Source organism: Vulpes lagopus, chromosome 24, assembly GCF_018345385.1.
Source record: "Vulpes lagopus strain Blue_001 chromosome 24, ASM1834538v1, whole genome shotgun sequence".
In the NCBI taxonomy this organism is placed as follows: Eukaryota; Metazoa; Chordata; class Mammalia; order Carnivora; family Canidae; genus Vulpes; species Vulpes lagopus.
Window position 1 is genome coordinate 11,315,759 of NC_054847.1, and position 14,922 is coordinate 11,330,680.

The 14,922-nt window shown below is 41.8% G+C and overlaps 1 long non-coding RNA gene across 1 annotated transcript in view; it reads right to left on the reverse strand.

Moving 5' to 3' along the window:
• Positions 1-1,117: 1,117 nt before the first annotated feature.
• The window catches only part of LOC121481996, a 74,594-nt gene continuing 60,789 nt past the window's right edge, over positions 1,118-14,922 (reverse strand). Inside the window, exons 2-3 of the long non-coding RNA XR_005985476.1 lie at positions 4,157-4,282; positions 1,118-3,002 (exon numbers count right to left, since the gene is read on the reverse strand). This is a non-coding gene — a long non-coding RNA (uncharacterized LOC121481996). The remainder of the gene's footprint in view (positions 3,003-4,156; positions 4,283-14,922) is intronic.

Sequence of the window (14,922 nt, forward strand, 5' to 3'; positions counted from 1 at the left end):
TGGCTATTAATGAATATGCTGCTGTGAACATTTTTGGGCAAGTTTTTGTGTGGACATATTTTCATATCTCTTGGATACCTACCAAGAGTGGAATTGCAAGATCATGTGGTTAGCCTGTGTTTAACTGTTTGAGAGAAGGCTAGGTTGTTTTTTAGGGCAGCTACCCCATTGTGCACTCCCACTAGCAGTGTAGAGAATCTCTGGGGTCTCAATGTCCTCCCCAACATATGCAATTGTTTAGCTTTTCTTTGCAAGTCATTCTAGTGGTTCTGAAATAGCAATTTATTGTGGTTTGGATTAACATTTCCCTGATGACTAAGGGTGTCAAGCATCTTTTCATGTACTTTCAATTATCATCCTTTAGAGCAATTAAAAATAACAGAAATTTTCCCTCCTGTTTATCATTTCCAGTGTATTTCATTTCTTTGTGTTGAAACAAATATCCAAGTAATACCCAATTTCCTCTGCTTAAAGCATTTCATTTAACATTTCTTAATGCTTAGTGCAGGTCAGTTAACAGTAAATTTTTATAGCTTTTGTTTGAAAACCTGAAAAAATCCAATTGTCTTCATTTTCAAAAAGATATTTCACTGTATATCAAATTGTGACTTCACAGCTACTTTCTCTCTTCTTTTGGTGTTTTAAAGATGTCAGTATTGTCTCGTGGCTTGCATAGTTTTAGCTACATATCTGTTGTATTCTTTATTGTCCTGTTTGTGATGTTTCCTTTATCCTGTCTACCTTCAATATTTTCTCTTTGACTTTGATTTTTAGAAATTTTATTATGATCAGTCTCGGTGTATGGGCTCTCTCTCTAACTCTCTCTCTCTGTTTTGGTATGTGGTTGCATTCGTTAAATTTGGGATTCTTGGGACACCTGGGTGGCTCAGTAGTTAAGTGCCTGCCTTCAACTGGGGGCGTGATCCTGGAGTCCCAGGATCGAGTCCCACATCAGGCTCCCTACATGGAGCCTGATTCTCTCCCTGCCTATGTCTCTGCCTCTCTCTCTCTCTCTCCTTCTCTCTCTCTCTTTGTCTCTCATGAATAAAATATATATATATATATATATATATATATGTGTGTGTGTGTGTATGTATATATATACATATAAAAAATCTTTTTTAAAAATTTGGGATTTTCTGTGTTGCTTCAATCTATTATTTGTTGTCTTTGATCCTCAGCCATTTTCTTATTTTAAGTTTATATTTTTGGCTCTGTTTTCTCTGTCTTTTCCTTCTAGGTCTTCAATAACCCATATGTTTGACCACTTGATACTGTTGTCTCACAGTTCTTAGATGCTCTGTTTGCTTTTAGTCATTGATTTTTCTCTTCATATATTTCAGTTTGGATAATTTCTATATTGACCTATCTTCAAGATCACTAATTCTTTCCTTATGTGTGGTCTGTCTTATTATAAGTCCATCGTGATAATTATGCATTTCATATATCTCCTGAAATTATTTTGCAATATTTCTACCTGACTCCTTTTTATAATTTTTCATTTCCATGCTGGAATTCCCCACTTTTTTATGCATGTTGTTTTTTGTTTATGCATGTTGTTCATTTTTTTCACTAGATTTTTAATATAAATGATCATAGTTATTTTAAAGACTCTGCCTGATAGTTCCAACATATGTGTTATCTCTAAGGTTCTGAGCACAGTTCTGGCCTTATCTTTTGACTATGAGGTTGTTTCTGGTTTTGTTTGGCTTGCATCTATGTATGTCCCATAATTTTTTTATTATGTGCCAGACATCATGTATAGAGAGATAGAGACAGAGGCAAGTATTATTTTTGCCTGGAAATAGCTATGTCTTTTCTTGAATCAGGCCACTGGTGGGAGGAGCAACAGATTGAGTCCATGTAGATGGTCACTGATATGGATTCGTGTTTTGTTGTCACCAACCAACCACAGACTTCAAGTTTCTCCATCACTGGGCTGCTGCTAACCTGTGCTTGGAAGAAGATCTAAGGTGTGGTAAGGTTTTCCTCAATGCTCTCACTCTATTCAGCTTTCAGCAGTCTCTGTATCTCTGCGCCACCTGTTGCATCTCTTTTCAGGAGGAGTAGGCTATTATTTGTTACTTACTGCTAAGCTAACAGTGAGGACAGGAGGATTTTGGGTTCTTCCAGTCCAGCCTTAGTCTTATGCATACTCTGTGCATCTGGGGCTCAAGAGTGGAGCATTTCCTGTGTGGCTGCCCACCCAGCAATAACAGTCCAACTCTTCCTTGTGTCTGTGGAGGCTCTTGGACAAGAGATCATTTCTTGCCTCTCCTCCAGTGATAGCAGGCTTCTACTTCATAACCACGGAGGATCCTGGAACTAAAAATGGTTTCTTCCTCTCCCCAGGAAAAGAAAGATTTTCCTATTATTCGCCTCCCCCCCAAAAAAAGCTATGGATTTTGTCTAAGCCCCGGGCAGAAAGATTTCCTATCCTTCCTTCAGAGGCTTAAGTCTTTGTTTCATATGAGACAAGGGTTCAGGGAAACACATGGAGTTTCATGCCTGGCTCCTCATTCCATGCCTGTCAATAGCCTCCAGCATCCCTGTACCTTGGAGGGAGATCCTCTGGTGTCTTGCCCTTCCCCCAGTCATTCTCGGAAGCCCCCAGTGCAAGTCCATAAAACATTGCTTGTGAACAAGCACAGGTTCCTCTTGTGTCTGGGGCTTTTTGTCATTCTAAATTTTCACACCAGCCTACATCTGGCCTTTCAGAATGCATTCCTTTAACAGAGGACATTTCTTTCTCTCATGCTCTGTCAAACACAGTTTGTGTGTCTTGTCTCCATTTGAAGAGGTTTATCACTTTTTTGGAATTCAGTTCATTGGTTGTCTTGTGACATCAGTCTGTGATTGGCTCATAGAAAGTTGGATTTTGTAGATTATTCAGCTTTTTCTTGTGCCAGGTTGGGAGCTACGTTTTTCTGTGGTTTTCTACTCTGTGCCAGGCTCTCCTCTGGAAAAGACTGGCAGGGCCATCTTTTGGAAGAATTTATATTCTAGTAGAAGAGACAGACAATAAGCACATACATAGGTAAATAAGCAAATAGGAGGTATACGATCATATATAGATAAACTCCAAACAATGGAAAGAGCTATAAGAAAAAAAAAGGCGGTACACAATCACTGGGAGAGACATTGGCATGCTACTTTCAGTTATTATTGAGGAAAGAGAGTTAACCAGCTATGCAAAGGTGTGGGAGAACATTCCAGGCCCCATATACTAGGAAGTGAAAAGTGGCTCAGTAGAGTGAAGCATGGAATTGATATTGCCAAAGAATCAGGAGAGAGCTGATCTAGGTAGAATCTCAAGAGTGATGGGGAGAGTGGCAAGAGATGGGATAGGAAAAACTGGTGGGGACTTGATGTAGGACTTCCCAAACTATGGTAAGGAGTATGGATTTTATTTTAAGTCTGCTGGGATTCACTGGAGTGATTTCAGTCAATTACATCATGAAGTTCAGATATTTGGTTCTGTAGAGTAATCCTAATCACTAGAGATCATGTGAAGTTGGTATCTTTCTCTGAGGAGTACCCTTGGTGCATCTTGAGCATTAATCCATACTCTACTCAAAATTTTTGAGGTTGAAAGGATAGTCTCAGTTCATTAGTAGGGTTTCTTACTCTGGCTTCTTTATACCACCCATGCAATTTTATGCATTTGGTTGAAAAGGAAAAAAAATATCAAAATCCATTCTGCGACCTTGAATGCAGAATTCTTAGAACTCTAGATGATTTTCCTATCCCAAGAAGAGATGCCTTTAGGGGAATTACAATTCTTTATGGATTAACTTCTCAGTGTAGTTTCCATAAGGTTAGTGCTCAAAGGTCAATGATATGTATCAAATTTTAAAGAGGTAATGCATTCTTATCCAACCCCAATTTTGCCTTTTCCAGGAGCTTGTTCCACTTTTTCTGTCCTTCGAGTGAGGAAAATAGGCATCAGTATTTATAGATTTGATTTTCCAAAATCAAATTCTAACCATCTCACCTTTTAAATGGAACTAACAACCTTAGAAGCCACTTATTAACTATGCTACCAAACACTTAGAAAGAATGAGAGAAGGCTTGATATTGGACTGCCACAAGAACCAGTATTGTCATCAAAGGCCAGAGAACTCATAGCTGAGGTTTCCTAAAGAGAACATCTTACCTGCTCATTTGTCCTTTTCTTATTTATTCTTTCAGCAAGCATTTACTGAGCACATACTACTTGATGTTCGTGAGGCCCACACACAAAAATAGCAATGTGATTTCTGCACTGAAGGACTTCACACATCTAGAACAGAAAATAAAACAGGCCAAAATGGTTATACTTATAACCTAGGCAAGACTCCATGCTTCAAAGAGATACAGGGAATGAGAGGAGCTCAGTTTTTGACCTCTTAGTAAAGTCAGAAGACTCAATTCTTTTGCTGTGAACAGCATTGGAATAATCAGGGCTACTCCATACAGCTGGAGTCTTCTCAATGGGATAGTAGTCTCCTTTTTTAAAGGCATCATTTGTAAAGATAAGAAAGTTGAGAGGGAAATGGAGTTTTTGGTGATAGTGGGAGTGTGTGCTTGGGTAGTTGAGGCAGTGAAAACATGGTAGCCACTTAACCTGGGCCTCAGGACTGGTGCTCTGAAGATAGCAAAAGATGGGAAAAGGTAGTTCTGGAAGTCTGTTCACATTGGGGTGGTAATTAAAGTCATGAGGCCAGATGAGCCCTCAGTTGGAGAGACTATAAAATGAGGCCACTGAGGGCTAGCCCTGGAGCTTTGGGGAATACTGATTCTTACAGAAAGTCTGTAGCCATGGCAAAGCCCTGCCTGTGTGGAAATCATAACCGGAGCCTTGAAGTCATTAACACGAGTCTAACTAACTGTGCTTTTGCCTGGTACAGACAAAACACCACACAAAGCAATTAGGCACCACTGGTTACAGGCTGAATGTTTATGTGAAGGCTAGACATGAATTCCAAGTTATTTAACTTGACCTTTGTGAATAAAAGCGCTCATGTCGGAGGTTTGCTATTCATTTTTATTTAGCGTAAAGCAGAACCCCATTGTAAGGACCTCTACCTCCTTTTCTTGTTTTCCACTCCCAGGTAACTTTATCCTCCTGGTCCTCCGGGGAATAACCCAGGTAAATTGACAAAGCACATAAACCTAAACTGCCTGAGTCAAGTTTTGGTTTCTGTTCTTTCTTCAATTATAAGTAGCTATCTCAGGGGGGCCTGGGGCTCAGAAGACAGATAGAATTTATCAACTGCTGCCAGAATGTAATTTAAAATGAGTCCAAGAGGAAAAGAGCCTTCCCGAATATTCCCACCATGGGACAAGGAGTGGGAGGGTGCTTGCTAGAGCCAGGTGTGAGTGGGGAGGCCCTTGCAAGGATGTTCCTGCTGACAGCCTTTTGGGGACTTCATAAAAGTCGCTAACATGACTGGTTATATCTTGTGCCCTTCTTCCTTGAAGAGTGAGCTCTTTCTCCAAAAGTGACTCTATCTGATGTATATTTAGCTTAAATCAAGCAGGATTTTTGCAGTTTACAATTAGATCTAGCAGGAAGGCATGGTTGTAATGCAACTCTTTGCAAAACAGACTTAGTAAACAACATCTATAAAGGCTTCCCAGACGCTCTGAGACCCATCCAGGGCTTACATCCAGGCTTTGCACCTTTTCCAACACTCTGAAACTCAACTCTGAGCAATTTGAAGCATTTGACACAGTGCATGCAAATTGCTGGAAGGAGAGTGGCTAAAAAGGCATTTATTATTTGTCTAAGCCATTGATGAGCCAGAAAGAGAAGACAGAAATGAGCAAGCCAGGAAGCAGGTAAGGACAGCTGAGGAGAGAACAGAAGGAGAGCAAGAGGGAAGGAGCAATGCTCAAGTGGGTGGACAGTTATTGGGAGGGGATCTCAGAGGGTGTTAAACCCTGAACATTTGTGATCTCCACAGTAGTGGTGAATCTGGATAATCCTTAGCGAGCAGCCCAGTGATGCTGTGGACCAAGCAAGAGACCCCTCCCCTTAGTTCACTGAGGAATTTATTAAGCCAGAGCTGCTCAGAAGGGAGGAGTCGACAATGAGATTTGCCCACCTCATTCTGTCTTACCCTGGAGGCAACCCAAATGGGGAGGAGGAAATGGGGAAGGACATCTTAATGGCTTGCTGGAAAAGAAAAGGAGGTCATAATATTCAACAAACAAAATAAAACCTACACTCTCAACTTTGCTTTAAGGTTGAGGATTGCCCACACCAGCCAGACTGGAGCTCGGAGTTCCCCTTACAGGAGAAATTCACCTCAGTCACCCACTAAATGTTCATTGCTAGAAACTAATAGATGATATCTGATAAAGACATGATTAAAGGTATTATGTAAAGATATTCATTGAAAGGTGATGCATAAGACCAAAAAAAAAAATGTGAACCTTCTCAAATAGCAAGAGGAACATCAGAAAAAGAGTGAGAAAACAAATAAATAGACCACCTGGTATAAAACATGCACACACACACCGCAAGAGCCAAAAAGCATTTTTTTGAAAGTGTATTTTATAATACTAAAGGCTATATTCACAATAAACACATAGTAATATCCATGTATCCAATAAAATAGCAACAACTTGCAGAAAACAGAAACTGCAGGTGAAGCAAGGAGAGACAGACAGAAATGCACAGTTAATAAACAACAGTAATACATTTTTCACAGCCCATCACAAATAGACAAATATCTGGGAAGGATCAAAGCTCTAAGTAACACAGTAATGTGCTCTTAGGGATATATGTCAAATTCCGAATTCCAATAACAGAGAATAAACCTTCTTTTTAAGTGCACATGAGGGATGCTTTAATTTTGTAAAGAATGGTGAGGGATGTCTGCTGACTCAGGCACTTGAGAAGTGCACGGGGTAACTTGTTCAGGCACACGTAAGTCCAGGTGCCCAAACAGCAACTGGAGTCTCTCTCTTTCTCACCTGGTCCGGCTTTGTTCTTTTTTGGTTTGATCCTCAGGCAAGCTTTTTTCCAAGAGGCAGCAAAGAGGAGCATCCGAAGCTCTTCTTGCGTTGTGTGTATCGTTAAAGATTGTGACTCTGCCTACTACCATCCACATCAGTCTCTAAGAAGTCTGATGGGCCATTTACTCGTGTCTCCACCATCGCCCAGTCACTGAGATGAGCTACTCCTGTTGTTCAACTTGCGTCTTACATCAATCTCAAAAACAAGGTCACAAATCCATGTAACTGAAAGCCTCTCTAGCATCATGTAGACTAGGAGAGGTGGCTCCTAAGAGAAAATCAGGGGCTTTTGTACTATAAGAGAGATAAATAGGGGCAAACACAAATAAGAAATCTTCTGCTCACTAATAACATGATAGATGAATACTGTATTAATGAAGCAGAAGGCAGGGGTAGAACTCATAAAGAAGTGAATGACTTGAACATGGAAGATAGTGAGTGGGCTTGAAAGCTTGAGTGGAGGATATTAGAAGTGGAAAGAACAGCAAGAGCCAATTCTCCTGCCTGGAAAGAGAGAAGTGGTGGTTCAGTATAGCAGGGGGGCAGGGCAGGGGGAGGGGGAAGGAGAAGTTGAGGAAATGCTGAAGCACGAGAATGGAGATGTGCATAGGTTTGGACCACAAAGGTCTCACGTGTCACTGAGCTAGTCACCTCCACCCCTCCTTGGCTCTGCTGGGAACCAGAGTGGGATCCTTCACTGACTGGCTTTCTGGGAAGTTTCAACAGTGGGAGGCACAAGTAGAAAATGGTAGGGGGCGGGTAGTGGAAGCAGGACAGAGGCCAGGCTGTTTCTCTCTCACTCTGCACTGAGTGGCCTCTCCAGCATCAGCTCTGTGGTCCCCATGGCTGAACTCCCCCTCCTGCCCCTCACAGTGGCCTCAGTTTCTGCTTCTAGCTCCCATCTCCTCTTTTCTTTCTGTGCTCTTCCACTAGCTATAGAACCAATTCCTTCTTGAAGTTCCAACTATTTAGAAGCCTAGAATAGTTTCTTTTTTGCTCAGTGGACTATAACTAATATAGCAATACTGTTGAATTTGGACTCTCTCCTGTGTGCAACAGGAAGGGTCTTATTCTGGAGAGTGATATGTCGGATTTGTGCCTTAGAAAAACCCCTCAGGCTATGGTTGGGGAGAAATTGGAATAAGGATGATGAGTCAGAAGGCAAATGTTATGTAAGAGAGAGATGATGAGTGCCTGAGCTAAAGCAGCGATTGAGAGGGTTTATTGGCTTAATAATATATTTAGGAGGTGGCACTGTCAGGCTCTAATGACTAATTGGATGAGAGTGTTTGTACATAAGCATCAGCCATTTTAGTATGAGCCTGTGAGGAGTGTAAGGGAATGGCATGTTTTCCCCTCTGTTCCCCATCTTTTAAACATCAAAGTCTAGTATCCAGTGATTTGTGTCTGGTTTACTGGTAGTGCAGCCTGAGAGCGCAATTATTAGGAAGGTCCCAGAGCTGGCCAAAGGAGGAGTTCTCTCTCAATGAACATATTCTTGGGGTCACATGTACAGGGGGAAGAACCTAAATGGAGAAACTAGTGGATCTCTGGCCTTTCTAGCTTTAGAATGAATCAGAGAAGACACTCAGATTTCTCTTCCAAACCTAAAGAGCTCAACTATCCCTGTCCCGATTATCTCTTGCTATGTAACAAGCTCACCTAAACCTCAGAGGTTTAAATCTCATGATTTTGTGGCCTAGGAATTCAAGCTGAGCTCACCCGGGTGATCCTTTTCTACAAAAGAGGACCCTTGGTGGTATTCAGCTGATACAGAGGCTGGGCCTGGCGGATCCAAGATGACTTATGTGCTGGTACCTTGTAGGGATGGCTGGACAGCTGGGCTTAGCTGTTGATCAGTACACCTACACACAGCCTCCTCATCATAGTAGTGTCAGGATAGTTAGACACCTTAATAGTGGCTTAGCACTCCAAATGTGACACAGTAGAAGTTACAGAAACATTTATGACTAGACACAAAGCACACTTCTGTGTTAATCCATCATTGGAACCCTTCACAGCCACACCCAGAGTCAAAGGGAGTGGCCACAGAACCCCCCACCCCAAACTCTTGAAGGACGGATCGTCAAAGAATTCAAGGCCATATTTTAAAACTACTACCTTCCCTTTAGACACACGCCTTTTATCTAAATTCAGTTCTAGAGATAGCTAGAGAACACCTTGCTCAACCCACACTCAGGCGATAATGTGAGTTTGGCAAAATATAGTTACACAAAGTTAAACAATTTTCTCAACTCCCCAGGATTCTCAGAGCCTTGAAAAGCCTAATATGTGTGGGGAATCTCCAAGAGTAAGATAGGGTATGTGTCATCTCCCAAAGTATTTTGACATTGGAATGTCCTAAGACTAGTCTTCTGCATAAGACATCTTGAAAATGCTGACTTAGGCAATGGTTGAAACAAAGAGAAAAGGAACAGACATCATCTCTTTTTTTCTAGAAGTTTGAGAAGCAAGAATAAAATTTTTAAGAATAAAGTAGACATGGTCTTCTATGATGACTTAAGAAACTGGAAGTCACCTAAAGCTGAGTAGGCAACACGAGTATTATCATACGCTTCAGAAGCAAGCTCATAGACGCCCCAGTTCATACAGAAGGAAAAATAAGTACCTGCTTAAAGAAATATTAGTCATAAACTACCCGGAGTATTTTACAGGCTTTTTATTCTTTCTGAATATCTTAATTAAAATTTAAAATGACTGATAATGTTAGCTTCTTTGAGAACTACAGGAGCATCCATAGAGGCCCATGGAAAGCACAGTGTCCTGCAATCCTTTCTGAAAGTAAAACAATACCATAAAGAAGTAAGATATTAATTATTTATTATAAGGCTATGAAAGAAGCCAAGGAAGGTATAGGGCCTCATATAGGGCCTCTTTTGCTTTGGGTATTTGGGTTGGCAGGTTACAGGACAGAAGGGAAATAACTTTGAAATTACAGGAAATCAGAGACAGGAAATTTTCGTTTTGGTCAAGAAGCCATAATGCCTTTTGGTGAGCTCCATTTGATAAGCCTCAACAATAACTGAAGGGGGTAGGAGACTCCCTATTAAGCTGTTTCAGGACTTGGATATACTCATCTGGAAAGATATATGGCTTCATATTACTTTCAGCATATTAAGGTGCCATTCCCAAACAAGATGATCTACGGTATTCATCATTCACAACTCACTCCCGTACAGATTGGGAACAGTACCCCCAAAAAGATCCTACCATCTAGCCAAAATGCAAAATACAAAGATCGGAGGAAGTCTGGTTTTGATTTAAGGACAGGACGAGGCTGCAGGAAGCAGGCCCCACACTCAGAGGAAGGACTTCTAGGCTCTTTCTGAGTCTTGATGGGGCTGGACTCGGGGGGGTGGCGAGGGAAGAGCTAGGACCAGGCTCGGAACAAGCAGGACCTCAAGCAGCATGATGAGGTGCTCAAGCCATCAACCCCTTTCTCTTTTCATCCTTGCTGTGTGGATAGCTTTGTGTTGCTGTTCCCATTCAAACAATGAGAAGCACAGGGACAGGGGACCAGTTGATACTTGCAAAGCCGAGTATTGGTGTCATGTTTTTTTCCATTTGCTGAAAGGAGTGACTTCTGTATACCCCCTTCACCATTTCTCTGTTTCCCTCATTCTTTTAGCTGCGTCCTTAGGGATCACTGGGCCACCGTTTCCCAAGGCGTGGGACAGTATCTCCTCCAGGGTTTGCAGAACGATTGTAGATTGTAGATAGTGGCAGGCAAGGTATAAACCCACTTTGGCTTGCATGGTGAGAAAGGGAGTCCCTTTTGAGTACTCACCTACCCTTCTGATAACATTAAGGGGGTGTCTAGCATTTGTTGATTTCCCTTTTGCCTTCCACACCGGCTAGGAGTTAGCCGGAACTTAGTAAATTGTTTTGTTTACATTGCACTCATTTTTAGTGACTTTTTAAGTTGTGATTCCAATGTTTCATTTAGAGCAATGATGTGAAGCTTCCTGATGAATAAATTTAAGTTCTTTTTTTAAAAGAAGGGGGATGATTCAATTCAGATAGAAAATACTTCAAGCAGTTCAGGTGACGAGAAAATAGGACAAAAATCAAGAAGGTAGGAAGCAGGTGACTGAAATGTAAGAAGTCCTAAACTGGCAGGACCGAGAAAATTAACATTTAGAGGAATTGAAGTCTTGAGGTCTTAAACTGCCACAGTCACCTAAATCAACTTGTATCTCTTCGTTTGCCAATTTATTTATTTGGATTTTTGTTTGGTTTGGTTTTGGTTTTTGCTTGCTTGTTTCCATCTTGAAACGTCTGACACTGTGCTTCAGGTCTGCTCGCCTCCCAGTCCAGACTCCTCTCCATGCTTCTATGACTGTACCACCCTTTGTGACAGGAGAGAGAGGACCCAGCGGGAAGCGGCTGCAGTGTGTACACAGATCCACGTGCAGTGGCAGGTGACAGAGCAGCCAAGCAAAAGGAGCTTAGACAATATCGGGCTATTATTTGTCACCTAACAAGAAACCCTAAGCAAGGCTTCTGATGCAAAGAGAGGTCAAGATTTACTCAAATCAATAAACTTTAAAAACATTCTGAGTATGACCATGAGTGAGATCTTCTGTGGTATTTTAGGGGTTGCACCAAATAACTCAGGTAGAAGCAAATATCTATTTCTCCTTCATGTCCCAGTGATGCCACCCATTTAGCCTCAGGGGAGGGGCGTGACACCTGCTATCATATCAACAGGGAGTGGATGAGACAAGGGTATGGAGGGAGGGGTCTGCAGTCGGGGGCGTGAGCTGGGCAGCATGTGGCAAGTGGGAGCCAATGCAGAGCCCGGCAGCGGGGATGGGGCCAGCTTGCAAGGTGGGACTTGAGACACATCCTTAGGCCATCAAAGGTAGAAATGTGGACAGAGTAGCTGGCTCCAGGTTCCAGATCAGGAGCACAAGCAGGGTGGAGCTCAAAACCTAGCCCAGACATATAATGTCTCTGTGTATCTGTCTAGCCTCATATTTTTACCAATTTTTTTATTAAAGTATAACAGATACAAATTAAAGGGTGTACATTTTAAGCATGTAGTTTAATGAATTTTCCCAAACTGAACACACCCATGTAACCAGCCTCCCAATCATGAAACAGCTTATGGCTAGCACCCTAGTAGCCCCTCATTACAGGCTTCTAGTCATTAACTCTCCAAAGGAGAGCCACAGCTCAGCTTTGGCACCTTCTATATGCACATTTGTGTAAGTGTACCCGTCTGTGTCTGATTTCGTTCACTTATCCTTACGTTTGCGAGACTCCAGCGTACTGCCGGGCATAGTGGCAGTTCATTCATTCTAATTGCTGAATTAAACAATCCAATGTGAATGGGCCACAATTCATTTATCCATCTTTGTGTTGATGTGCACTTGGGTAGTTTCCAGTTTGGAGATATTACCAACATTGCTGTTATGAACATTCGAGTACATGTGTACAAATGCACAAATGTACGTCTTCCTGTGAGGTATTTGCCCAGGAGGACAATGGTCAGGTCATAGGGTCCAGCCAATTTTATACTATTTTTTTGCTTGCTCCCTTTGCTTCCCTCCTCAGGGCCTTCCCACACCGACCATTTACTATTCTTGGTATTGGTACAATCCCCACCCCCAACCCTTCACCTGGCTAGTCCCCACTTGTATTGAGATTTGGCATAAAACGACACTTCCTTAGGGAACCCTCCCCACAACCTCCTGTTCTGCACACTCCATACTTTACTAGGCTTCCTCTTTGTAGCCCTAAGCACAACCACCATGTAATCCTCCACCTCATGCTGCCTCCCTGTGTTGACCATAAGCTCTATGGAGAGGGCATGTGAATGTTCTACTGAGTCTCCAGAACCCAGAATAGTGGTAGCACAATAGTGAGTTTTAAATAATTATTTACTGGATGTGACTGGCACACAAGGGCAGCTCCCTTCTAAGCAGCCAAGGCTTCAACTGACAGAGTACATTGAATTCTTCAGAGGAATCTTCCAGTATCCTTACAGATGATGAGCATCATGTTGATTAGCTCCTTCCTCAAATCTCCCTTATGATGAGCAGATTTGTTTCCAGGGCCCAGGCCACAGCTAAGTCTGCAGGTGGAAGACAAGACACCCTTGTATGAGGAACATGGGGAGGGACACAGTTTTCCCAAGTAGCCTTTCAAAGCAGGGTCTGCTTCCAAGTGAAGTGAGTGCGGTTTGCTCAGAGGGAGGTCATCTCCAACCTCTTTCTCCAGCTTCTTCCTTTACTCTGAGGACATTTGTTTTCTTTTCACCCCTTTTCTGGACTGTAACAACTAGTATCCCACCAAGCCTGAAAGTATTGGCAGACCCTTCGCCCCCACATCATGGCAGCCTCCATTCCTTGTTGGCATTAAGACTCTAATCCATACAAAGATGTTAACATTTAAGAGCTCTTTCATGAGTACAAAAACCAAAACATAATTTTAGAAATGTATTTTCAGATTTATAACCCCAAATTAATTTTTAATAGAAGTCAGTGATTGATATAAGTAGCAACAATACAAACACACTGCACAAATGCGAAATAAATATGGGTATTTATTTCTATGTGCCTAGATATTTAGAGCAACCACTCTTGTATCATGAGACTTTCTGTGAGTACTTGGGACTGGACAGCATCACAAAGCACTCAAAAAAGGAAGAAGTGGGAGATAGTGATTAGTAGTTGGAGACACTGTTCCTGGCTAACCAACCCCTCCCCTAAGGCTGGAAGTATGGGCAGAAATGGATGCTGGGGTTGACAAGTCTCATGAATGGGCATGCCATGGCCTCCCTCTTCATCACTGCATTCCAACCAGTGTTCTCCGTACCATATGAGGGTGCCATTCTGCTACTGCCATTAACTGTAAAGAAAGAATCAGTCTGATAGAGGGTGATGAGACCGTAGTCAAGAAAAGTTTGTGGTATATAATGCTTTTCTATTTTATGAGAAAATACAGACATTAGGGTAAGAGATTAAATAATGCATGTATTTAGGATCCACTATCTATGCATAATATTATTTGCTAAAGTGCTAAAAATTTACCATTTTTTTTAAAAAAATGAAACATCAAGTAACCAAAAGTAATGAAGAGAATAAAGAAGGATTTTAACTTTAAGGAATAAAGAAGGATTCAGGACATACTGCATCTTTGTATTTCTAGCTCAAAAAATCAGTGCTGATTGATCTACTGGTTCTTTCAAAAAAGTAGAATACTGGAAGACAAACTTTCCCTTCCTCCCACTTTGAAGGGTATATATTCACCTCCCAATTGACATGACCTGATAACCATGATTTGTCTACTTCAGGGGCATCTGGGTGGCTCAGTGGTTGAGAGTCTGCCTTTGGCTCAGGGTGTGATCCCGGGGTTCTGGGATAGGGTCCCCCAGGGAGCCAGCTTCTCCCTCTGCCTATGTCTCTGCCTATCTCTGTGTATCTCTCTCATGAATAGATAAATAAAATATTTTTTTTAAAAAAAAGAACTTTATGGGGATCCCTGGGTGGCTCAGCGGTTTAGCGCCTGCCTTCGACCCAGGGCATAATCCTGAAGTTCCAGGATTGAGTCCCACATCAGGCTCCCTGCATGGAGCCTGCTTCTCCATCTGCCTCTCTCTCTCTCTCTCTCTCTCTCTCTCTCTCTCATGAATAAATAAATAAAATCTTTAAAAAAATAAAAAAGAACTTTATTGAAGTATAAGTTGTTAGACAAGTATTTGCTTGAAACCATTACAATGGTGATCTAGGTCAACCCCTAGTCAAGCAGGGAAGAGGATGATTTTGCTGTAAGTGGACCTTTCCAAACTCCCTTCTGATTTTTGTTTGTGTTTGTTTGTTTGTGGTAGAATCAAGTGATGAGCTCTATTTGGCTGGAAATATAACATTGGAAAATGTACACAGGTGCTTA